This window comes from Danio rerio, chromosome 3 (genome assembly GCF_049306965.1).
Source record: "Danio rerio strain Tuebingen ecotype United States chromosome 3, GRCz12tu, whole genome shotgun sequence".
NCBI lineage: Eukaryota > Metazoa > Chordata > Actinopteri > Cypriniformes > Danionidae > Danio > Danio rerio.
Genome location: NC_133178.1, coordinates 26,954,589 through 26,980,317, shown reverse-complemented (window position 1 = coordinate 26,980,317; position 25,729 = coordinate 26,954,589). Strand labels below are relative to the sequence as shown.

The 25,729-nt window shown below is 35.5% G+C and overlaps 1 protein-coding gene across 23 annotated transcripts in view; it reads left to right on the top strand.

Annotated features, from left to right (window-relative positions):
- The window catches only part of rbfox1 (RNA binding fox-1 homolog 1), a 445,956-nt gene that overhangs the window by 192,749 nt on the left and 227,478 nt on the right, over positions 1 to 25,729 (top strand). The window lies entirely within an intron of this gene.

Sequence of the window (25,729 nt, the reverse complement as noted above, 5' to 3'; positions counted from 1 at the left end):
ATTTTTATTATAATTATTATTATTATTATTATTATTATTATTATTATTATTATTATTATTTTGCAGTGGTCTTAGGGCTGTGCAATTTGGGGAAAATACTGTATCTAATTGGAATTTTTTTTTGAAAGATATTGCAATTGCAATTTGATTTACGATTAAATTTAGTAGTCAAGCTTCAGCTCAATAATCTGTATACCGTGGCAACAATTCTGTGACAGCTCTTAAAAAGGATCTGTTTTTGCTCTGTGTCTGTGACTTTAAAACCAAAATATTCCCTTATTACAAATGCTATATTTCTTTGATATTAATTTGTCTATTAATGCTTCTGAAGCAGCAAACACCATAATCCAGTTTGTCAGTGCTTTCCTGTTTGTTTTCTTTTTTTAAATAGTGAGTGTAGTTCGGTTGCGCAATTCTCATGGGACAGAACGGAAGTGTGCTCATTCAATTGGCTAGTAAGATGGTCACACACAGATGAAAGTCACGCATTTGCTCTGTGTGGAGGAAATAGAATTATATATATATTTTAATTATAAGATTATATATATTTCATAGTTCAGCCTCTTTCAACATTTGCATCGTTTCAAACTGCGATTCAATTTCGATTATTCCCACAGTCCAAGTGGTGCCATGGAGGAAGCATTCTTGGATCCTCAAAGAACCTTTTAATGAACTGTTCTTTAAATAACTTTTTTTTTTTTTTGCTGTGCCCCTCAAATAACACAACCATATCATTTAATTGACTCCAGCTAATTGAGTTGGATCTTGTCACTGAATCAGAAACATACAGAATAATCAGTGTGAGTTGATTCCTAAATCTAATAGTTGAGTCGGTAATTTGGTTCATAAACAAATTATTGACACAATCTGTCTTTCTAAAGTAAAAAGACCACTGTGCAACCCAGTTTATGAATCAATTGACTCTTATGAGCTACTTATGTTTGATGACTCAAACACTAAAAAGTATATTCAGGTTAATAAATAAATGATCTGTACTGTATTTATTAGTGTTGAATCCAAAACCTGCAGAGTAAACAGAGAAAATTGTTCTTATGGGGCAATTTAAAAAAAAAAAAAAAAAAAAATTAATACATCAGAATATCCAGATGGATCTAAAGGGAAACGTACATATTTTACAAATTGTCAGTTTAGAGGCATATTTTCAGTGGTGTAAAGTAACCAATTACAAATACTCAAATATACTGTAGTTGAGTAGTTTTTTTCATGAATTTTAATTTAGTATTTAATTTTGTAAGTCAATTTAAAAATGTGTACTTTTACTTGAGTACATTTTAGTGCTGTATTGGTACTTTTACTTCTCTATTTGCCTTCAACCTGCAGTCACTACTTTAATTTTTCTTGTCTATGGGGATTGAAGTAGAAATACCACTCATGTCATTCCTGTCCAATCAAATCGCACATACAGTAGAAAGTAACAACCTCAAGACATGGTTGCTTTTTTAATGCAGCAAAGCATTTAGAATTGTTAAAAGTGTCTAAGATGTATGAAATCTTGAAAATGAAATTAAAATTTAGACGCATTGACCCAAAGACTGTTTAGACAGAGAAGATAAAGGATGTTTACTGTATGATGACTGAAAAACATGACCAAATAGCATTAAACATTAACTAAATGCACTACAGAACAGGCACGTGCACACATAGTGCTCAACCTGTGCAGTGCACATGCCCTTTTTAGTCTTGGATAGAAAGTGCCCTTCCAAAATGATCAAAAGTGCCCCCGCGACACCCCCCCCCCCCCCCCCCCACAGCACTTCAGTATGCGCGCAACAACACCTCTCTTGAGTACGTGCTCTCCAACACAACCCCCCCCGCCGCTTTACATTAGGTGCGCGACAACACCACTGATCAGAACGCGCGCGACAACACCGCTCTTCAGTACGCGCGACAACAACAACACCACATTTTTCAAAAAATTTATCCTGCACATGCCCTTTGGACAGTCTCTGCACGGGCCTGCTACAGAATGTTACGTTTACACATACATGCACAAATTGTATGCAAATGCATCAGCCTTTCACATCATAATACTCTCTACTCTTGAGCACTTTTAAAAAGGTTCCTTTTTACTCATACTCTAAGTATTATTTACAACAGATACTTTCACTCTACTTGCAGTTTTTTGGGCAAGTAATGGTACTTTTATTTGAGCATGATTTTTTAGTATTCTTTATACCACTGCACATTTGAGTTCACAGTTCAGGCCTCACCCCTAAACCCAACCATCATTGTGGGATAAACAAATCGTACTAGATTGCAGGAATGAGATCGTACGAATTCATACAAATTATAGCGAGTAAGTCAAAAAGTAACAAACTGCTGTGAGATAGCATTGAAATAGATCAGACATAGCCAAAATTAAACATTGAAATATACCAAAAATAAGTCTAATGAGCTAAAAAAAAACACTTTAAAAAATGCAGGGTACCACAAAATTCATTAAAGTTAACTTAACAACTTGGATTGAACTTAAAATAATTGAGTTGTACAAAAAAAACATCAAGAATTGTGTTATTTAAACTCATTTTACATAAGTAGTTGTGTCATCTTGTTCTTGAGGTTACTTGTTCTTTTTACTCATGAATTTTTCTTGGGCACAGCGTAGAAAGGAACTATACTTTTAAAAGCCGCTTCAAATGTACTGCAGTTGAATCAAATCAAATTGAATTTATTAATGTGTTTGTTAAGACTCAATAGCTACAATAAATTCTAATTTAGTCGAGCTTTTGCACAAACCTGACCCATATTTTCCTTTACACTACACATTAATAACAACCCTTTGTTTGTAGATTCCAGCTATCGTTTTCCCTCATTATTTCTGTTATCTAATTCAGACCCGACCGTACCGCGGAGCAAGGATTTGTCCAGCTGTAACAGAATAACATGAAACCGGGGGTATCCTAAAAGGCCCGAAACAAGAAAAGAAGTTTCTAGGTGGCTCAGATTGGCTCGCCTTTCATGTGGATCCAAATTGGAGTCAGTGTAGGCAGGGAGGGGCGAGGGGGAGCTTGCGGTCCTCATTAGGCCCCTCTCTCTCTCCTCAGGTTGACCAGTCTCCAGGCCTGTAATGAGCTGGACATTATGCACAGCAGAAGGGGAGGGGGGGGGGGAGCAGGTGAGCCGATTGTGTGTCGGAGAAACATCACATCCAAATGCTTCATAATGAGAGCCAAATCCTGGCCCGCGATGGCCAATCTGACAGCACAATATCTGTGAATGATGCCTTAATTATATGAATTGACTCGTCTTAGTGTTTTTGTCGAGGTTCAAGAGACAGTGTTTTGCGCTGCTCCATCCCCCCCCGTCCCTGTCAACCAGACATAATTTGCAAGTCACAGTATCTGCCATCGCCATTCACACAACTGTTGGACAGCCTTGCACAGTTTGTCAGCGAGATGTAGATCCAGGCCAACTGTCTGTGATTAAAGGGGCTACAGGTGACCGTTTAGACAATGCTGGAGGAAGTTTCTCATCCGCTTTATAGAGTTGCTTTTGGAACTTTTGCTGGATCTGAGAAAACATACAGTGGGTTGTTATTATATAAGGAATACTTGATGATGAGTCTCATTGAATCATTGTGCTTATACTTTGATTAACCACTTAAAGATATTATTTAATTGTTGTATATCAAGACATTTGTTACTGTAGGTTTAATGACAATGACAATTTTATTGATACAGTATAGCACAATTTGAACAACTTTCAAAGACCTATGTGCTTTCCAACAAATAAACTAAAAGCAGACACCACCTAACAGCCGAATGCCTTTAAGAGCAAATCAAGTCTTTAATCTAGCCCTAAAGGTGATGATGTAGGGTGTTTATCTTATTGACAAGTTTGCCATGTCAAAGCCTGAAGGCCATTTAAGTCTTGATTTGGGCATACACAGCTGATTTAATGCAGATTAAGAAGAAATCAGATAATTAAATGGAATGATTTTCCAGACTGGTTAATTAATATTAACATTTGTACATTACATTTTAAATTGAGGTATTAAGCTTACATACCAAAATATTGTGGAGATCACAGGTGATCACAGTTTAGTTCCAACTCTGGTCCGACACACTTACCTTAGGTTTAGACAAGCCAAAAGGGCTCAGTTAGTTTTATCAGGTGTGCTTGATTAGGGTTGGAACTAAACTGTACAGAGCCACGGCTCTTCAGGAACTGAGTTTGACACCTGTACTGAAGATGAATCGCTTCCCCCATCAGAAAAAACTTTCTTGTCTTGTTGTTGTTTGAGATTTTGAATGAACGTCCATATATTTCATACTTAATTTGACATCTTGCTGCTCTTACAGTTGTACTGTGACTTTTTAGGTCAGTAAAAATGAATGGATGAGCATTGAACTTCTGGTTGCTTGTTGGTTCAGTGATTCATAAGTTCCAGGATAGTGTTTATTTGAATAAGTTGGCTAAACATTGCCATTTTAAGTCTATGGATGAATGCTGTTCCAAAACACCCCTATATTATTAGGCAGAATTCTTTAAAGAATTCTAAGTATCTCTGAAGACTTTTTTAGACTAGATATATCCTCTGCATAACCGTCTTTCTGCTATTCGTGTATTATTTAAGTGTTAAGTTCTTTGAGAATTAAGTTTTAAAGGTGCTATCCAAAATAAATTATTATTATAGGGACATGGGTTTGTCCATAAATTAAACAAAGCTCAACTGAATCAGCCAATTCATTCAAAAAATCTGACACAAAAGAACATTTCCATCATGAATCAGACAATGTCATAAGGACGTTAAGGACATATACATTTTTTTTTTCTGTGAAAAATTATTAAAACGTCAATCTCTCTCTCTCTTTTTAAAGTGGTTTAATGTACTACATGAATTATGTTTTCAACTTTTATGATCCTTCGATGTAGCTTTTTCACAAATGTACCTTTTGGAATAAGGTATGTGCGGTAAACGATGGCTCAATTGTTATGTTATGTTGTTATGTTATGTTATGTTATGTTATGTTATGTTATGTTATGTTATGTTATGTTATGTTATGTTATGTTATGTTATGTTATGTTATGTTATGCTATGTTATGTTATGTTAGGTTAGGTTAGGTTAGGTTAGGTTAGGTTAGGTTAATTCATTCAATCATTCTCCTTCGGCTTAATCCCTTATTTATCTGGTGTCGCCACAGTAGAATAAACTGTTTTATGCAGCGGATGCCCTTCCAGACACAAACCAGTACTGGGAAACACCCATACACTCTCACATTCATGCACACTCATTACGGCACAAGTAATTTACCCAATTCACTTATACTGTATGTGATTGGACTGTGGGGGAAACCCAGAGGAAACCCACATGAACATGGGGAGAACAGACAAACTCCACACAGAACTCCACACAGAACTGGTCCAGACAGAACTCGAACCAGTGACCTTCTTGCTGCGAGGAGACCACTGAGCCACCGTGCCGCCTGTTATGGTATGTTATTTGAAATCAGATCAGCATAGTTTTATCTGTGCATTGATGCTCCTCACCATGTCCTCTAGAGAAGAATTCAGTTAGTAATCAATCAGGTAATAGCTAGAAGGTTATTAGCGAGTCACGGATTATAGTACGGATTACAGTCTAGTTTGGTTCCACCGTAACAGAGCATTTCACAACGAGCACTGAGGCGTGCAGAAACTCTGATTGATTCTGATTGATGAGGGCTTGCGTCTCAGGGACTGTGTGAAACCAAAAGTATGTTGTGGCTGCATTAGCCTTTGCAGATACGCTAATCATACACAATTAATAAATCATTGCTAGTTCACTTAGTAATTAGAGAAGGGAGGCTACAAAGCACTCAGAGCCGTGAGGTAATTAACGGGCAGGAATCTTAATGAAGAAAAGGTATTCTAAGAAATACACCAGCGCTCACAGGTTAATTGTGCAGTTTAGTTATTAATACAACACCACGACAGTAAGCAGAAAACAAAGGCAAACAAAACGGTCTCAGTCAGAGCTAAAAAAAAAAACAGCCTCGCTTATACAGTAGTGATGACTTCTGCTCTGCTCCATTGCTGAAAATTTGCTTCAATATTAGCAAAATTCTGCTGACAGGATGCAAGCTGTGAGGGAGGCTTAAAGTTTCCAGACACTCCGGCTGTGGCACAAACACACACACATATTCATGGCACAGAGGGCACACACACACACACGCAAATGCACACACAGATAGATATACACACATGCCATTTGCTAGGGAACCTTTGAAACAATAGGGAACATCATTAGCTCGCTGGAAAGCCCGGCACAGATTGAATAGGCAAGGAGAAAGGGTGTTGTGTCAAATAGTCCAAATGGAAAAGGCGATGCCCACGGGGAGTGTTGCTCCACCTCTCAGTCTATTGACGGGCAGAAAAAGAGGATGTCACTGAGGGATGACAACAGAGAATGGCTCGTATCTCTGTGCAGGCCTTCTTCTTGGAGCCCTGTTAAAATTCCAGTCCATTTATCTCAACAAAATGCTATTCAAATGACTCCGCCTGGTGGATTTGCAAGTATTTTCATCATTTGATTTTTTTATGACTTCCTTTAGTTGACATACTATAAGGAGGACGTCACTTTTTTGCAGCTCTTTTGGTTGGAGTTTACTTGATTAAGAGAAAAACGGTTAAGAATAACTTGATCACTAGGTACGTTTCCATTTACCTATTTATATGTACATTTTGCATATGTTTCTGGATGTTTTTAAAAACTGCTCACAAAAAACATATGCGCATAACTGAGTAGTATAAACTTTTTATTTGACAAGAAAGGTGCGCTTAAACTACAATGGAAACACTTTTACCAAACAAATTCCAGTATGCGCATTAAAAAAGGTCATGTGAGTTTGTTATAAGATCATGTGATGATAATAATATGTGTAAATAAATAAACCAGCAGGCTGAGCACATTGTACAACATCTGAAATGTTGGTTTGGTCATTCTAAAACACCTTAACAGTTTCAATATTAGTGTTATTTTATTATTTATTACCTCCAGAATCAAGAGAGTTTGTGCTTCTCATCTCATGCCTTCAAAAGCCACCATGTATTTGCTGCATGTTAGGATTGCCACTGATGTGTATGTCATTTATTAAATGAAGAAAAGATTCAATTAATTCTCCCATTTTGGTGTTGGAATTAAATACATTTACAGAAATTAATGCATGCTTAAAGCATGCAAGTGTCTAAAAATTTACAGAATATATATTTGAGAAAGGTAATGCCAAAATGTGGGTGAAAAAAAAAAAGCATACTTAATGTGACCTTTAAGTTTAGCTGGCAGCTAGCTCTCTGCAACTCTCACATGCTCGCCCACTGAAGCTACTGTAAGCAGGGCTGTGCCCAGTCAGTATCTGGATAGGAGACCGCATTGGAAAGCCATAGGTTGCTGCCTGAAGTAGTGTTAGTGAGGCCAGCAGGGAGCGCTAAACCTGCGCTCTGTCCTAATGCCCTAGTATATTGATGGGGACTCTATACTGCTCAGTGAGCACCGTCTTTCAGATGAGACGTTAAACCAAGGTCCTAAGTCTCTGTGGTCGTTAAAAATCCCAGGATGTTCTTCCAAAAGAAGTAGGGGTTTAACCTCGGCATCCTGGCCAAATTTGCCCACTGGCCTCTGTCCATCATGGCCTCTTAACCCTCCCCATATCATAATTGGCTTCATCACTCATTCTCCTCTTAAATCAGCTGGTGTGTGGTAGGCACAATATGGCTGCTGTCACATCATCCAGGTGGAAGCTGCACACTGGTGGTGGATGATTCTGTAAAAAATGTGTAAAACACTTTGAGTGTCCGGAAAAGCGCTATACAAATTTAAGGAATTTTCATTATTATTATTATTAAGTGATTTATGAACGAATGAATGAATGAATGAATGAATGAATGAATGAGTTAATTAATTAACTAATTAATTAATTTGTTGAGGCAGCATGCCAGACAGTCTTTAAATAATGTAGTTTTAAAGTCATAAAAATATGTTTCCTCTATATAACAAGATTTTCTTGTGCCACTTATGACATTTAGTGGGTTCCTTCTGATTTATGAGGGAAATGTAATATTTTGAAATTATGTTGTAAGTTTTGTAACTTTGTAAAGTACTTTTCTACTGTAGTATATGTATATTTAAAAATATTTATTTAATGACAAACCTAAATAATCACAGATAATATACGTTTTTCATGATTGCTTGATGAAAAGTAAAAAAAAAAAAAACAGCATTAATTTGATCATGGGAATAATTACCTGCCTATTATTTACTTAAAGTATCAGTTCGTTTACAGATCATTTAATTTGAACTAAAAAAAAAAAAAAGAATCTTCTTTGGTAAACAATACACAATGCTGTTTTTTCCTGGCTCTGCTGATAGCGAGAGAGAGAAAAAATCTGCAGAATGTACTGGAATTGATTTGAGCAGTGGTCTAGAATCTGCAGATCTTTGCGAATGGCAGGCGTTCAAGATGCAGACGTCATGCAGCACTTCTTCACACTGCTAATCTTAATGGTCTGTACAGTATAGTGCAGTGACTGTCAAGATGCTAAATCCGAAACAAACCACAGCTCCACCTCATTGATTGGCATGCTCTTATGTTGGTCTCGTAGTGTTTCCTGGCGCGTGTGAAGCTAATGATCTTTGGTTGCGTTCACCCGCTGCTGGCCGTGGCATATGGCTATACTGTACGGTGCAGAGCAGAAGAGCAGAGATCCGTCGCAGCGCTGCATTGTTATAACGGGACCTAAAGAAACAGAATAACAAATTCATGCTGCATGTCGAGCTGTAAATAATTTAGTAGGAAGCTGTCCACCGCTTCGGCTTGCTCAGTTTGCTGACAGCCATGTTTAATAATACTCTTATTTACTGACCCCAGAACTTATAAAGTAGCGCTTCAGCGAGGACCGAGACATTAAAGGGATTTGAAGAATGAAAAAAAGTTCTCTATTGTGCAGAGCTGTTTGTGTATTCGATGACTTGGAAAATCAAAATGTGCTGTACCTCGGCATTCATTCGGGACTGTTGTGTTTTTGACAGTTTGGCACTCTTTGATCACTCAAAGTTCAGGAATAAACCGATATATGCGGAGTTCACAGTGAAAGCCGGGCTTCTGTGCAAGAATGTGTTGGGACCTCTGAATTTTTAAAGGCAGATTTGTCCACTATGAAAAAAGATGCAGGCAAAAAAAAAAAAAAGACACGGTGTGACTATGAATATATTTTCCCTAAGAAACGGACAGGGGTGTTAATCAGAATTATGGGAACAGTTGATAGGCATAGAATATAACTTTGATCCATAAAGATGAGGTGACATTTTTACTCTCACCCATCTCATAATTTATTAAAGAAATGTTAAATTTGACATAATCGACTCCATTATATGAATAACACTAAATAAGTTATTATATCAATATCTAATGCCTAACCTTATATCATTTTCATTGCCACACATATTGCATGAATTATTCCTTAAAGGACAGAATATTCCTTTGGAGTCAGAGTGAATCCTTGGGATTAAATTTTGAATATTTCTATTCCTATTCCTCCCCGTAGCTGCCAGAGAACAAGGTCATTTCACAATTTGGCGAGGTCTTTCATCCAAATTGAGTGAACCTTTAAGCTAACCTTGTAAACAGAAGTTGAGAAATAAATAACTCAACAAAATGTAAGCCACACAGTTTTGAATGCTCAGAAATGATTTCTGTCAGCAATAAATAGTGCATTTTGAAGCTTGCGTGAACAGATTTCAAGCCAAAAAAGAGAGATAAAGGCAGTTGCTGACCATGACAGACACATATAGAGCCACAGTAACCTTTTTATGGGTACCTTTGAAAAGTTTTTTTTTTTTTTTTTTTGTATACAATGTTTGTTGATTTAACACTCTGCAAAAACACACTTGTGACTCATTATTTGTTGCATATGCATTTTAATTAAATGCTTAAGCAACAGGGTACAAATTGCAAGTCCTTATTTTGAGTGTGATTGTGGCTGAAGGACGTTGTTACATCAGAGTACTCCATGGGTATCTTTGTGTTTTTATTTTATTATTATTATTTTTTTTATGGTGACCACACACTGCAAATCTTAAAGCAAAAAAAAAAAACGTTTTTTTTTTTTTTTTTTTTTTTTTTTTAAACAAAAATTATAAATAATGAAAAACAAAAAATAAAGTCAGTAAATTTTGAAGTGAAATTTGAAAAGTAATCTTTGATAGTTAATTAACAGTTTAAATATTTTGTGAGAGTTTTTATTTATTTATATATATTTTTTTATTTAGGTTAAGAATTGCATTATAGGACCTTGACTTCTGTTTCATCGACTTTTGATGTTGAAAATTCCACTCTTCGTTTTAACAGAGTGATTTTTATTTAACATTTTACCTGTTTGAAACAATATATTATATGACAAGCAATATCAAATTGATTCTGTACCATAATTGAACAATCCAAGATGGTATATCATTTCAAACTAATAAATGTCAATAAAAGTCTAACTTTTTAACATCAAACGTTGTTGAAGGAAAGGTCAAGATCCCATAATGCGAATTGAAAAAACTAAACAAAAAATAAATAAATAAAACATTAACCTTTACACCCAATTCATGTTCCAAGTTTCTGAAAAATGTAAAAGTATGTATTCACAGTTCCTGAGGCTTCTATAAATGAGACCAATTTATATATATATATAAAAATTCAACACCTTTTAAGTATATACACAGTAAAACGCAATAAGTAACACAAACCAATTGAGTTAAAAAGATCGAATCCTAATGAGTACTGTGAACTTACTCCATTTAAATTGAAGTAATGAGGTATTTCATTATCTCATTACCTCCAACACTGAGTTCAAAACTCTTTTCAAATAAATAGAATTACCTTTCAGTAAATTTTGAGTTAACTACACTCAATTCATTTGATAAAGTTAAAGTTGATTTGTATACTTTTGTTTGTTGTACTTCCCAAACATTATACTAACATAAAATACACACACACACAAAAAAAAATGCAATGCCCATTGTAATTGACACAGGGTTTGAAGGGGTTAGTCACAAAAAAACAGAAAACTGATTGTTTACTAATGTACTTGCATTTAAAAGTACGATGCTGCATTTTTTTCTAACAGCAGCCATGTTGTAATCATCTATGCTGTGAAGGATCTATCTATAATACTGTATGTTGAGCAGTGATACACAGAAGTTGCTTTGTAGCATGCATAAAGCATTGGAAATACTGTGTGTTTTATATATATTTCTCGCTCGTCACTCTTTTTCCCTTCATAGTGTCTGTAAATGCCAGTGTGTGTGCACGGATGCAATTAAGATAAGAGCATAAGTATGTAAGCGTTAAAAAAAAAAAAACCTGTTTATGTGTTGGCATGCAGAGTTTGTCTTAACATTAATATAATTAGCTCTGGCTTCTCTGAGGAACTGAGCGCAGACCGGGAGAAAGAACGAACGTGATGGCGTCTTTTAATTGTACTATGAATTACAGCAGTCCTCTTTTAAGCTACAGGTCACCACATGCACCTCGGCTCTTGTCAGGCACCGAGACTCATTTCCATTAAGTGCGGCCTGCACACAAGTCTGCGGTGAACAAAGGTTTAAATCCATTTAACTTCTCCGCTCTATTTTAGAAACAGCAATTCCAGCTCTGTCACGAGCCCGGCCGAATGACAGAAAACACTGCCTATCTGAATTAAAGATAATGAAAGATCATTCTGCGGCTACAAGCAATAGTCGGTGATGATCTCCCACATTCTGTCGGCCCCTTTTTTTAACTTCCAGAGAACATTGTGTCGTCCGTAATTCCTCCGTGTAGAATTGAGCAATTAATGGTGGAGAAAGAGGGGGGAGGGGGGTCTCAATTGAAATATACTTCGCAGAGGCCCGTGTTCTGCTACCCTTGGGCATTTATTTCTAAAGTTTGTGTTTAATCACACAATCTCAACCATGATGGTTGTGACAGGTAATTTCCGTAATGCCGCTGACAGAGATGGATTACATGGAGGCCTATTTGATCCCATGCTTTTGTGTGCCGGTGATAAGACCAGGTAAGGGTTATCTTAGTATGAGTGCTGGCACCATATAGCTACCTAATAAGTCCCAGGATAATACAGTGTGAACCTTTGAGGGAGTTATTGTGCACGACAACCGGAGGAGGTACAAAGAATGAATGGATTATTGTGTGAATGAATAAAATAAGGAAAGAAATAGAATGATATTTATTGGTGGGAACAGACTTAAAGAGCGAGTTCTTGTTGACCCATTGTGCCTAATAAAGACCTGACTGGCTTCTTTATGCTTTTTTATTGCAATCAATTTAGTGTGCAGACACTATAATTTAGCTCTCAATGGAAAAATTCCTGCACCTGGAACTTTTATTATTATAATGCATGAACATGCTGATTGATGTTTAACCTTAAAAAAAAAAAAAAAATATATATATATATATATATATATATATATATATATATATATATATATATATATATATATATATATATATATATATATATATATATATATATATATATATATATATATATATATACACACACACAGATGAAGTAATAATTATAAAACCCCTTTTGATTTTTTTCTTTTTTCTTTTTTGAATATTTCCCAAAGGATGTTTAACAGAACATTTTCACAGTATGTCTGGAAATATTTTCCTCAATATTTATATTTTCTGGAGAAAGTCTTATTTGCTTTATTTTGGCTAGAATAAAAGCTGTTTTTAATTTTTTAAAAACCATTTTAAGGTCAAAATCATTAGCCTCTTTAAGCTATATTTTGTTTCGATAGTCTACAGATTAAACCATCCTTATACAATAACTTGCCTAATTACCATAATCTGCCAGTTAACCTAATTAACTGTGTTAAGCCTTTAATTGTCACAATAAGCTGTTAAGAAGTGTCTTGAAAAATATCTAGTCAAATATTATTTACTGTCATCATGGCAAAGATAACATAAATCAGTTATTAGAGATGAGTTATTAAAACTATTACAGTATATTTAGAAATGTGTTGGAAAAAAACTTCTTTCCGTATATATAACAGAGGGTTGGCAATAAACAAAGACAGTAAAAAAACTATTTTTCTAAATTCTATATGCTAAAACATAAAAGGGTGACACTGTATGAAAGGGTGTCATGGTAACACTTATTTATAAGGGATTTACAAACCATAAATAGTCCTCAGATTATATTAGGTCACACAACTACATCGAGTTCAGTTAATATAGCATTTATTAGCATACATAGTGACTATTACTACATGCCTGAATAATAAAATGTATAAATATTAATTTGATGATTTATTAATCATTTACTAACTCATTCTGAATTATTCTAAAAGTCATCTACTCCTAAATACAGGTGGTTTGTAAATAATGCAATACTAAATTTAGTAACAATTGATAAGTAGTAACGTATGAAAATACAGTTATTAAGCACATTGTAAATGTCAAGAATACAGCAATTCTATTTGTATTTATAAGCTGCTTACTAACGTCTATTAATGTAGCATTGATGCTTAACAGATAATGAATTAACTATTTGCTAATGCTTAGTAGATGATTGATAGTGTGCAGTTATTATAGTTATATTGTAACTCTCTCTATAATATAAGTTATATTATATTATAACCCTCATTAGTTAACGTGTTTACTAATATGAAATTATAATAAATAACACTTGTGCAACATTTATTAATGCTAGTTTAACACTTACTAATGCCTTATTATCATTTAAACTTGTTAATGCACCGTGATTTAACATAAACTAACAATGGACAACTGTATTTTCATTAAAGTTAGCTAACATGAATAAATACTACTAATAATACTAATACTATAAATAACTAACCTTAACTAATACAACAATATTGTAAAGTGTTTCTGAAAGAAAGAAAAGGAACAGCATTGAACAAAAGATGTTGAGCAAAAAAAAAAAAACTCATTTGAAACGTCGAAGTTAAATAGGCTCCATAATTCAGTAATTTTCAATTATAGATTTAATTTTTTTACAAGGCAAACTCTGTTACTGTAATTCAGCTACTTTCTTTATTTTTATTGAAGTAAACTTTAAACTTTAATAATAGTGCATTTATGATTAATTTGGGACATTTTAAAAATATTTTTTTAAAATATAGTTAGCTTTTAAAAAATACTTTAGTAGTATTTTTATTCACTATTTTAAAAAATAATCTTTGATACCATAAAACAAAAATAAACTTTAAATATATTAAAATAACAGTGCTACAATTTTGTTTATAATAAATTTTTTTATGTATTTTTTGCTGAAACTTTTTTTCTAAAAAAATACTTTCTAAAATAAATGCAGTTTGGAAAGCAACATTACACCAGGATACTATGACAAATGTACATATACATTTATATACATAATTACTTATTTTTAATAATTCATATTAACAAACATTTTAAACTTATTTCATCTATTTATTTATTTTTCCAAGCACCTATCATTCTGCACATGCCATTTTAAAGTTATGAAACATGTTGTAAGAAAACATGGGTAAAAAAATTCAAGACATTAGATTTGTAGCTTTATTCTAATGAACGTCTGTGATTATTTTTAAGATGATAGTTCCATATTTTATCAAAAGCAGGGTGTAAATTACAGGAGGGTTTGGGGGAGACTGACCCCCCCTAATTAATGCTTGATCCCCCCTGAAGGATGTCAAAACAACATGCATGGGGTGGTCAGCCCTCTAAATAGTGAGAAACAGTTTGCTCTGATCTGTATAGTTTGTTTATACATAAGTAAAGTAAAATTAGATACAGTTTGTATAGTTTTACAGTAACTTCTGAAATAGGATATTATAGGTCAGAATACACAAAAATATCCCACAAAGCACTGAAAATGTATATATGTTTTATAAATAAAATAGATGTCATTTAAATAAATATATACATCTGATTCACTGACGAATGTATTAAACACAATAACATCATTGAAAAAGTTGACCCCTCTGATCGTCAATGTATAATTCGCACCCCGACCATAAGTGTTGCTTGACTTCTTTCTCTTGCTTCTTCAGTACAATCCAAACAGCTTACTAAGAGGGGTAAAACTTCGCCAGATCCTCTATTTCCACATTTATTGTTTCTAAGCTGCAGCGTGTGGCTATTTCCTGTCGTCTCGCACTTTGAGAGGAAGTGCAATGCATTCAACACAGGTGTGAAACCTTCATTGGGATGCATCAGACGGCTAACGCAGTACTTTTAGAGGCGTCTCATTGACTGGAATGATATCTAGGTGCTCGCTTTTTCTTTTAAATTGGAATCAGTGATGGAACAGTTGGAATATTAATGCTTTTTCTGAGTCGTTTAGCATTTATGGGGCTATGGCAAAGCAACATGAGTCCCATTGTGGACCTCCTGTAGTGTTCTATCTTCTCTGTGGTGCATTTAATAATTGGTACTCATTTTCATTCCTGCCACCCTAGTAGTTCAGCAGCTGGGTAATTACTGCAAGCCAGCTTTAAGACTATGCATGTCAGAGCATTATGTGTGTGTGTATGTGTGTTTTTTCAGCATGCTCGCTAGATAATTCTACCATTTCTGGCCGCCCCTTCGCTTCATTCGAAACAAACATTTCGCAATTCACTTATTAACACCTTGCGTTATTTGTAACACACAACATCGTGTTACATCACATTAACACGAGAATTGCATCCCTCCAGAAATGCTTGCACTCAAGAAGAGAATTTATCTCTGTCCAGGAAGAGCTTGATCCCGTTTGCCCCTGGGCGACAGAGGGCTGAAATCTCCGGTCAAGGCCTGTCATAATAAGACGCTGTGACATGTTGTCCAGATGTAATCTACGGGCTACTAGTTAAGCTCATTGTGCATTGCTTTGAGGAAGCTCAGATCTTTCTTTCCTTTTTTTATTCAGCACTGGAAAAGAGGATGTTTCTTATACATTGACATAATTAATCAGGAGACAGCGTGCTCCCTCAATTAACACCACAGGGAAAAGTGGAATTGGCCTCTTTTTGTATGTTGTGGCAGATTTAAGGACCTTTGCGGTGAGCAAACAAATGAAGAGGCCTTTAATGAGCAGCAAGAGTCGGACAAATGTGCTCGGAAATATAGAAGGAACGACAGTTATTTTAAGTATCGAGGTAATGGATGATTTTGCAGAACATGGTGATTGGAAGTGGTGGATGTGATTGGGTAGTTTGGTAATTGATTATGGGTTTTTCTAAAAGGGCTGTTTTGTCAATAGATACTCATAAACATCAGTCCGACCCATCTTTCTTTTTTTTCACTGAAACACAAAGGGAGATATTTTTAAGCATCTTTCTTTCTTTTCTGTCTGTTCTTTTATTGCTAAGTCAATGGGGACCAACTGACTTTGTTTTGGACCCCATTGACTTTCATTGATTTTATTGTCTCTATTCTGCTCCACAGAATAAAGTAAGTAATACATTATAGTTTGGAATGAGAAGTAAGAAGGCAAACGGTAAACAATGACTTTAAGGCTGGATGATAGTTGATAAAATGAAAATTATATATTTTTTGTCTTTAAAATTAAGCAAACTGTGCTCAGGGGTAGCTTAATTAATGTGTCGGTGCTCTTTGGGTAAAGGATTCATCAGAATAAACAGCAAAAGTAAGTCCAAGGCATTTGAAAAATGTGTGAAAATTTTTAAAAAGCCTTTATTGATATTTAACCTGATTAGGTTACCCTGATAAAGCCAAGTGTTTGCTGAAACGTGTAGGCACTGTTTTAAGGAATAGCCGCATCAATAAAGGCTTTTTAACATCTGTATCAGGTTGTTCGAGTGCCTTGGATTTACTTTTGCTGTTTATATTGATTTTGTTTTTCTTTTTAAAAAAGAATCATGATAGTTCTGTGTTTCTGAATAGACATATTAAATTGTAATTTACTATTTATTAGGGTAAATACTGATCATCCAGTCTATTTAAAAAGAAATGTTTGAATACATTTTTAATAGAAATACAAAATCAATAGAAATATATTGAAATTTTCATAAAATTAAAGAAATCATTTTAAACTTGTTTTGTAACTGGATAAATCAGCATTTTGAACAAATCTCTTTAACGAATGAGTCAGGGACAAATATTGTTTTTAAAAGTTATTTGTTACCTATGTAAATTAAATTATGTTTAAAATATGACTTAGGATGACAACAATATATTAAAAAAAAATATTTGTGTTTTTGAAAAGTTTCACAAAAGTGAAATCACAGAAATCTGTTCACATCGAATGCATTTAAATAAATGTTTTTTCAGCTGATTATTTAGCTGATATATGCAATATCATGAAAACATGTAACATGCATTTATTAAATGTCAAAAATCAAACAGGGGTGCGTTTCCCAAACAATGACCTGACTCGCAACTGAACTATCATAGTAAGATGCATCGTTTGGGAAAAGAACAATGTAGTGTCGAATGTTTCCCAAAGCCATACTTGCTTTGTCACAGATCATTTTTGTCAATTACACACATCAGTTAATGTGTTTACATGCACAAAATAAGTGAATAACTATATATAAAAAATAAGCTTATTTTAGATTTTATTTTATTTTTTTTTTTTTTTACGGCTACTAAGAAAACCGTGAGTTTGCCAGATTTCTCACAAGAAGTGATGTAACAGCCCAAACATATCTAAACATAGTGCGTAAATACCCCTTTATTTTAATGTATTTCGAACACTACTGTGAACATCAATGTTGAAATCCAAAGCAATCAAATTTCATCCCATTATTTCTCTCATTTTATTTGACTGTTTGTGATATAGACGTAACAGTACTGTATGCTTGAAAAGCCTAAAGACATAACTTTACATGACAGCTGCTCGGATGCAAATTCATATGTTCCTCTGTGATCATAGCTCATCAAGTTTTAACAGACTTCCAAAATCATTGTCATTTCAGAAAAAAAAGATCATGTGTCATTGAGATCCCAATCTTTTACCAATTAATCATCCAGCTTTAACTTTAACCAACATTCTTCAACATAAGGCAACATTTTTTTCCCGGAAGTTCATCTGGAGATAAAGCTTCAGTCGGTGTGTGATGTCCATAATGGTTTGCATCAAGATTTCGTTCTGTCAAATCTCATTAAACATCATGGCGATGAAGCCGGTTTGTTTTCCTGTACGCGCTAAAAGTAAAAGAAGAAATGGTACCATCTGTCCTCCTCTTAGTAAGACTGACTGGCTCATGAGTTTAGCGCAAACATCAGGCATTTTGCTATAATTTGCCAGCTGCTGGGTTCGCTGGCGTCTGAATTACAGGTGCCATGGCGGGCTGGTTGTGGTGGAGGGTGTTTGAATGAGCGGGGTGTGTCTCTGAGCAGCAGCTGATGATTACAGGGAGTGGTCTCAGGAGACGAGTACTCCTCCGATTGTTCCCTACCTCACGCTGCCACTTAAATGAAGGCCAGTCCCTCCGGAGGGCCTTTGCTCTTTTGCAATCTTCATAAGGAAGTGGGAAGCTAATTAATGATATGCTAATGACTTCAACGCAGCATCCCTTCGCAAAGACTTTCTCAATATTGATGTACTCAGGCGCGCTGTTGTATTATACTGTAGATGGAGGCGCTGGTGAAACCGAATCACTTCTAATGTGTTATTTTCTTCCCTGGTTAGTGCTTCGTTTTAGGTCGAATGTCATTAGGAATGATTTTTTTAATGTACACTACCTGACAAAAAGTCTTCTCGTCAATCCCAGAATAAATATCAGAACTTGACTTCTAGTTGATCATTTGGAAAAGTGGCAGAAGGTAGATTTTCCCCGAGAATTATCTGTTGAACTGCATCCCAATCATCACAAATACTGCAGAAGACCTTTTTTATCTATCATGGACCCAAGATTCTCACAAAAATTAGTCAAGTTTGGTGAATACAAAATCATTGTTTGGGCATGTATTCAGTATGGGGTTGTGCGAGAGATCTGCAGAGTGGATGGCAACATAAACAGCCTGAGGTATCAAGACATTTGTGCTGCCCATTACACTACAAACCACAAGAGAGGGCAAATTCTTCAGCAGGATAGCGCTCCTTCTTATACAAAGTTCCTGAAAGCAAAGAAAGGTCAATTTGCTCCAGGATTGGCCAGCCCAGTCACCAGAAATCAACATTATTGAGCATGTCTGGGTAAGATGAAGGAGGAGGCATTGAAGATAAATTCAAAGAATCTTGATGAACTCTGGGAGTCTTGCAAGAACACTTTCTTTGGCATTCCAGATGACTTTATTAATAAGTTATTTGAGTCATTGCAGAGATGTATGAATTCAGTCCTCCATGCTCATGGAAGTCTTACACAATAATCTTTTTTTTTTTTTTTTACACTGCACCATGACTTTACATTCAATACTGTACATTATTTCTGTTAAGTGACAAGACTTTTGTCTAAGCAAAGTCAAATTTTACTGTCAAAATTTAATAATTAAAAATCAAGGCTTAATCATATTTTATTTTGGTAAACTAAGTGTAATCTAGAGGCCTTTGTCTTTCATATAAGCCACTTTTGATACAAAATGACCAACTAAGTCAAGTTATTATTTGTTGTTCCTAAAATGTGGATAGGCGACAAGACTTTTGTCAGGTAGTGTACAGGAGTTCCAATGATTGTTGCTAGCATTACAGTGACATTTACATTTAACAAATGCGAGTTATTGAAGTAAAACTCTTTATTATCCATTTTCCATTGTTAATGCATTACAGAAAGTTCATTAAGTTCATATAATGACATATGAACCGAGTTCAACAACATTTGATTCCAAACATTTACATAACCCTTTAGAGTACATACACTGAAGTTACATTGCATATGCCAACTAATTCTCATTAGATTATAAATGGACTGTTAGGTTGGGGTTAGGGTTAGTGTAAGTTGACATGTACTTGCAAAGTTTCTTATAGGAAGTTAAATGTCTGTTAAAGGAGCAGTATCAAAAGATATTAAGCTGACAGTCTACTAATACTTAAATTGACTATCAAAATGAAGTGTTACCAAAAAAATGTATAATATTCAAGCAGAAAACTTTTAAACACAATAAAATTCAATGCAAAATTTTAAAATAATTGATAAAACATCTCTTTTTAAAAAACTTGGAACAACACATTACAGTGGGCCATTTTTAATCGAATTCCTTTAGAATATACAAAAATAAAGTTTCTATTAATAAAGAATATACAAAAATAAAGTTTCTAATAATAAAGTTTTGATGAGTAGAAATAGCTTAAAGTTACAATTGCAGGTCTCCGTGTACAGTTTGTTCTGTAAAAAATCAACTAGCAAAGCACTTTAGTGTTATTTTTATTGTTCAGCTCAAGTGTCATTCCCTAACATTTTAATGGCAATTTGAGTGTTTGAGTAACATTCTTTAATTTTTTTCTTCTTCAAAACATTTTGATAATCGTAATGCACATTTTCTGCCACTTCTTTAAAAAAAATGTTCATTAGCATTTCGATTTTTTTGTCAGTCTGTTTGGTTAAATTAAAAAAGGATTCTTATTAGAACTCCAGAATCCCTTCACTAATTACAGAAAGCCCCTGTGAATGTGCACATGAGTAGACTGGAACCATTTTACGTCATTTATCGCACTGCCGGATAGGTTTTTCATTAGTGGTGTGAATCTTTCTTTACGTGGTGTATCTTTTAACTCGCTGGAATCAAGACAGCAGCATGCTCAGCGGTGCGGGAATTTCCGAGCTCCACATATTAAGCGGTTAATTAATGGACTCCTGTCCACGCGCCTCAGTCGGATCTGTGGTGGAGGAGGCCTGCACGTCAGCTCTGATGGATCGCGGATCCGTCAGCTCTGAGGCTTTTCCTGTTGGTCGGTGCTGAACCGTTACTGCATGTGACAGCCCCTGGTCCTGTCAGAACGAATCGCCCCCTCCTCACGGGCTCTGCAGCAAAGGAAAGTGACACGTTAATGGAAGCTAAAGCACTCTAATGGCAGTGCCTGGTGAAAGCACGGGGAAGTCATCCACGGCGTTTGCCCCAGCTCTCTAAGATGTCGCTCCGAATTGCCGTCTGGGCATAAAGAGCGGCCGCCTTCGCCCCGGCCCTGTCCGCAACCCTTCCCCTGTCCCTGTTTGTGCAAACATCCTTTTAGTGCGTTGCTTTTTTATAGCCCATATATATCAGCTCTGGACCTTTGGGGTTTCGATTATGAGCTGGAGAACTAATTGGTAGAAAAACACTTCAGCAATACTTGTTATGATTTTAGCACCCACAAACATCTAATTAGCACTCTACTGCTGGCCTCCATCTTTTCTGAGCGTTTGTCTTCTATTTAAAGGATATTCTGTTTCCATGGTGTTCATATATAGGAACACAGGAGGAGAGAAAAAAGGCAGAAAATAGAAAAAGAAGGCATTAGTTCTTCTTTCTTGTTCTTGCCGCACGTTTCCGCAGAGGTGATTAACGGTGAGATGGGATTGTTTTTGTTGCCAATTAAAAAGACAGCAAAGTCTTAATGCATTGAAATGAGCGCAGATCAGCAGCTGCTGTCAAGCCAAAGCTGGGGGTGGACAGCTAGCTTCTCTGCAGCTTCTGCTCTAGGTAACCAGCTGTGTGGAGGTGCTAAGGATTGCTTGCCTCGTCCCACCCAGTAATCAATTTGCAGGCCCCTAGCTCAGACAGCAGCGGGGTAACAAACGACTCGCATTTCTGTTGCTTCCAGACGCACACTCAAGTGCTAATGAAAGGCAGTCTCAGCTGCCATGCAATCTGCCTGCACTCCTCATTGCCCCTGAAAGTCCCCCATGCATTGGGCCCATTGTCTCCGCGCCGCCTTATTTTTGCCGGAGCCCCATCTGTTTCCATAATTACTGTCATGTAAACTGACTTTTCCAAATTGTACGATGTGCAAAGTAAAAGAGCGGCAAGGAATCTCTGATTAGCCTCCAGGCGTTGATCGTCGCTGATGCAGCGTTCGGAAAAGTGTCACATATCCGGGAGATGGTGTGAATTCCTATGCAGACCATGACCGTGCAGACTCCGTGCCCTTCTATTTCCAGAATCTATCACTCCGATTCGCTTGTGGCCTTTTTTTTATTTTATTTTCCTATTGGAAATGATTGGAGAAGTTGTGCCCGCATTCTCCACCATCCGGGAGAAACAAACAATGCTATTTACAATGAGTCTCAGCCATCACAGTCTGAATGCCTGGCTCATCGGTTCCCGCTCAGCCCCGGCTAGATAATGGCTGATTTTTCTGCACAAAACCCATCACGCTGTGGCTGAGGATGTTAGCCATCATCCTGACTTAGGATTTACATTAAGCAAGCTGGGATGGTAATGAAAAATAACACTAACAATGACCAAACCGGCTCCCTGCAATCCACCTCCATGTGACTTCATCAATCTTCCCTACACGTTCAGCACCTGCTGCAGTCCTGTCAACTTCCTGACACGGGGTGGAGGCAGCCAGTCCTTCCTTATTAGTCTGTCAGCGATGGTGATGCTCACATCGGGTGCACAGGCTGAAATGGAGCCCGGGCCTGTATCTCAGCACCCTGCAACTGAAATACACCCAACCTGATCCTAAATGACAATGTGGCAAGCACTGCCAAAGCTCATTTACTCAGACACTTGGAAGGATCTAAACACGCCAAAAGTTGTGTCGCACCTCCGAAAGCTGCCGTGGATTGTTGCAAACATCTGAGGGATGTGTTGTTTGTCATATGTATATGGATTTTCTTTGTCATCTCTTTTTTTTTGTGCTGTTTTGCCCTCTAAATGGGACGACAAGGTGATTTTCGTTGTCGTTTTGATCGAAAAACGTCACACACGTGTGCTGCCTTGTTGTTTAGGTAAACGCATCTCCATCTTTGACTTTGTTTTCCCGTTGATGTGTGTTTGAGAGCTTGTCATGTCATTAATAATTAAAAAAAACATAATGGAAACAACCAAGCATGTTCCCTTTTAACAGGAGAGTCAATTTGTTGTGGTGTTGGGGGAAGCAGGCTGCTTTTAGAAGCACAATTCATGGGGAGGGATTTGTATTCGTGTTTGTCATATCTATCTGATAACGCCACAACAGAGCGCAGAGCGTGTATTGCAAATGAGCAATGGCAAAGCAAAATAAGCATTAAGGATTAGCCACTGACAAGTATTTTTTTCCTCTTCAGGTGCATATGTAGCAGGCCCTTCTCATTAGTGCTGACGTGTGCCATGGCACACAATAACAGTTATTACACCAAGCTCACTTCTTCTGTCAGTTACTGAAGCTATAAAATGTCTGTGAAATTCAATCTAAACTGTAAAAGCTTGAAATAACCGTAAACTATTTCTCAGAGTAGCTCAGAGTATGATTAAATTTTCTTCTCACCTTAAATGTTTTCTTCCTCATTCTCGGGTGGTTGCTATTGCTGTTTTGCTGTTATATAAAAGCACAATTTTTGGAAAATGTTTAACAGCGGTAATATTGTACTGTTCGTTTAGGTCCATCTAGGGCCTAAATTTTCCTTCCCTTCAAAACTGTTTATTTACTTCATAAAATTGTTCCTGGTTGTATTGCATATTATCCTGTGCATGTTAATCGAAAAGAGGGAGGGGGGATGCTTTCATCAAAAATGTAATAACTTTCTCCACCTCCTCTGATGTAACCAAACCTGTGCGGGTGGGGAAAATAATATTCGCCAATAATATTATGGCTCAGTTGACACAGTTCCAGCAAATCCCAGTGGAGTCCCACATAAAGTCCCGCCCTAAATTGCTTACAGCTGAATATTTACTGAGAAACATCTTAAAGAGAAAGGTTACCCAAAAACACACATTCCGTCATCATTTATATGCCCTCATGCCATTCCTAAGCTATATGATTTGTCCCTTCCTTTTGTGTACTGTAAGTGAGTGAGGTCCAGTGTTTACATTGTTGTATCCATCTTATATTTGTGTATGGATAGGACCATTTATTTGTAAATTTATGTGACTGGCTTCTGGTATCATTAACTTCATGTCAGTTCTAGCTGTACAAAACTATAATTTTGCTGTTTTCTGTATTTATTGTCATATTTTTGCATATATATCTTTTTATTTTAAACCGGTTTAAAATTTACATTAGCTTATTATTCTTCTCATTTCTGAATAGGAAGGTTGTGTGTACATACTGCAGTTTTAAATTTTGTTTTCTTTTTTAAATATTTCCCAAATTATGTTTAACAGAGCGAGGAAATTTTCACAGTATGTCTGATAAAAAAATTTTCTTCTGGAGAAAGTCTAATTTGTTTCATTTTGGCTAGAATGAAAGCAGCTTTTTTTTTTTTTTTTAAACAATCTTAAGGTCAAAATTATAAGCCCCTGTCAGCTATTTTTTTCAATAGTCTACAGAACAAACCACCGTTATACAATAACTTGACTAATTACCCTAACCTCCCTAATTAACCTAATTAAGCCTTAAAATGTCACTTTAAGTTGAATACAGTGTCTTGAACAATATCTAGTAAAATATTATTTACTGTAATTATGGCAAAGGTAAAATAAATCAGTAATTAGAGATAAGTTATTAAAAATGTTTAGAAATGTGTTGAAAAAATCCATCTCTCTGTTAAACAGAAATTATATATATATATATATTGGAAATGTGTAACTGATGTCTTCAAAATTTCTTTTTGTGATTATCTTAGAAGAAAATACAGGTTTGGTTAAATTTTTTTGTTAACAGTCATTTTAATTTCATTGCAAACATTACAAATCGGTCAAACACCATAATACAACTTAACCTTTTTATCCCATGCACTTTTCTGAGAAAAAAACAAACAAAAAACAAAACATTTGCCATTATTTACAAGAGATAACTGCCAGTAAAATGTAATTCAGTGTAACAATTGTTTATATATTAAACAATTTGTCAGGGATGTTTAGAGCAAGAATGATTTATATATTGTTAAAAAACTATATTTATGAACTAATTACCACAAAGAAACTAATCAATCATCTGTAATTTAATCCTAAACTTATACTTTTCATTTAAATTATTTTAACTTGGACACTTTTGGTCATTTGCTCACTGTATCTGATGTATAGATTTGATCTGATATGAACTGAAGTACAGTTAACATCCAGTTAACCATTATCAAAGTAACCAAAAGTGGTCATCATCAACTTTTCTGCGCGTCAAAATTAACAATTCTTTTAGATACCTTGAACAATTTATAAAAGCAATTAAATTTTTAAAGTGTATAGGTGTGGTGTAATAATACAGTGGAAGTCACAGTTGACTCCTTAGGCAACATTATTTTCAATTGTCACCAGAAAAAAACATTGTTACAATGACATGTCTAGTGAACTTGCATAGTTAACCTAAATCACCCAGTTAAGACGTTAAATTGCACTAAACACTAGTATCTTGAAAAACATCTAGTAAAATAATATGTACTGTCATCATGACAAAGATAAAATAAATCAGTTATTAGAAATGGGTTATTAAAATTACTATATTTAGAAATGTGTTGCAAAAAACTTCTTTCCATGAAACACCAATTGGGGTTGGGGAAATATACAGGAGGTCTAATATTTTAGGAGGGCTAATAATCCTGACTTCAACTGTATATCATAAGTAACATAAAATACTGTAAGTAACCTAAAACTTTCATCAGTTTTTCAACATGGCAAAGATCATAACTTTTGCTCATTTCATTATTAATAGAATCAAGCTATTCCTAATGAATCTGACATCAGACTGGTCTTCCGTGTCACACAGTGCAAAAAGAAAAAAAAGCCGATA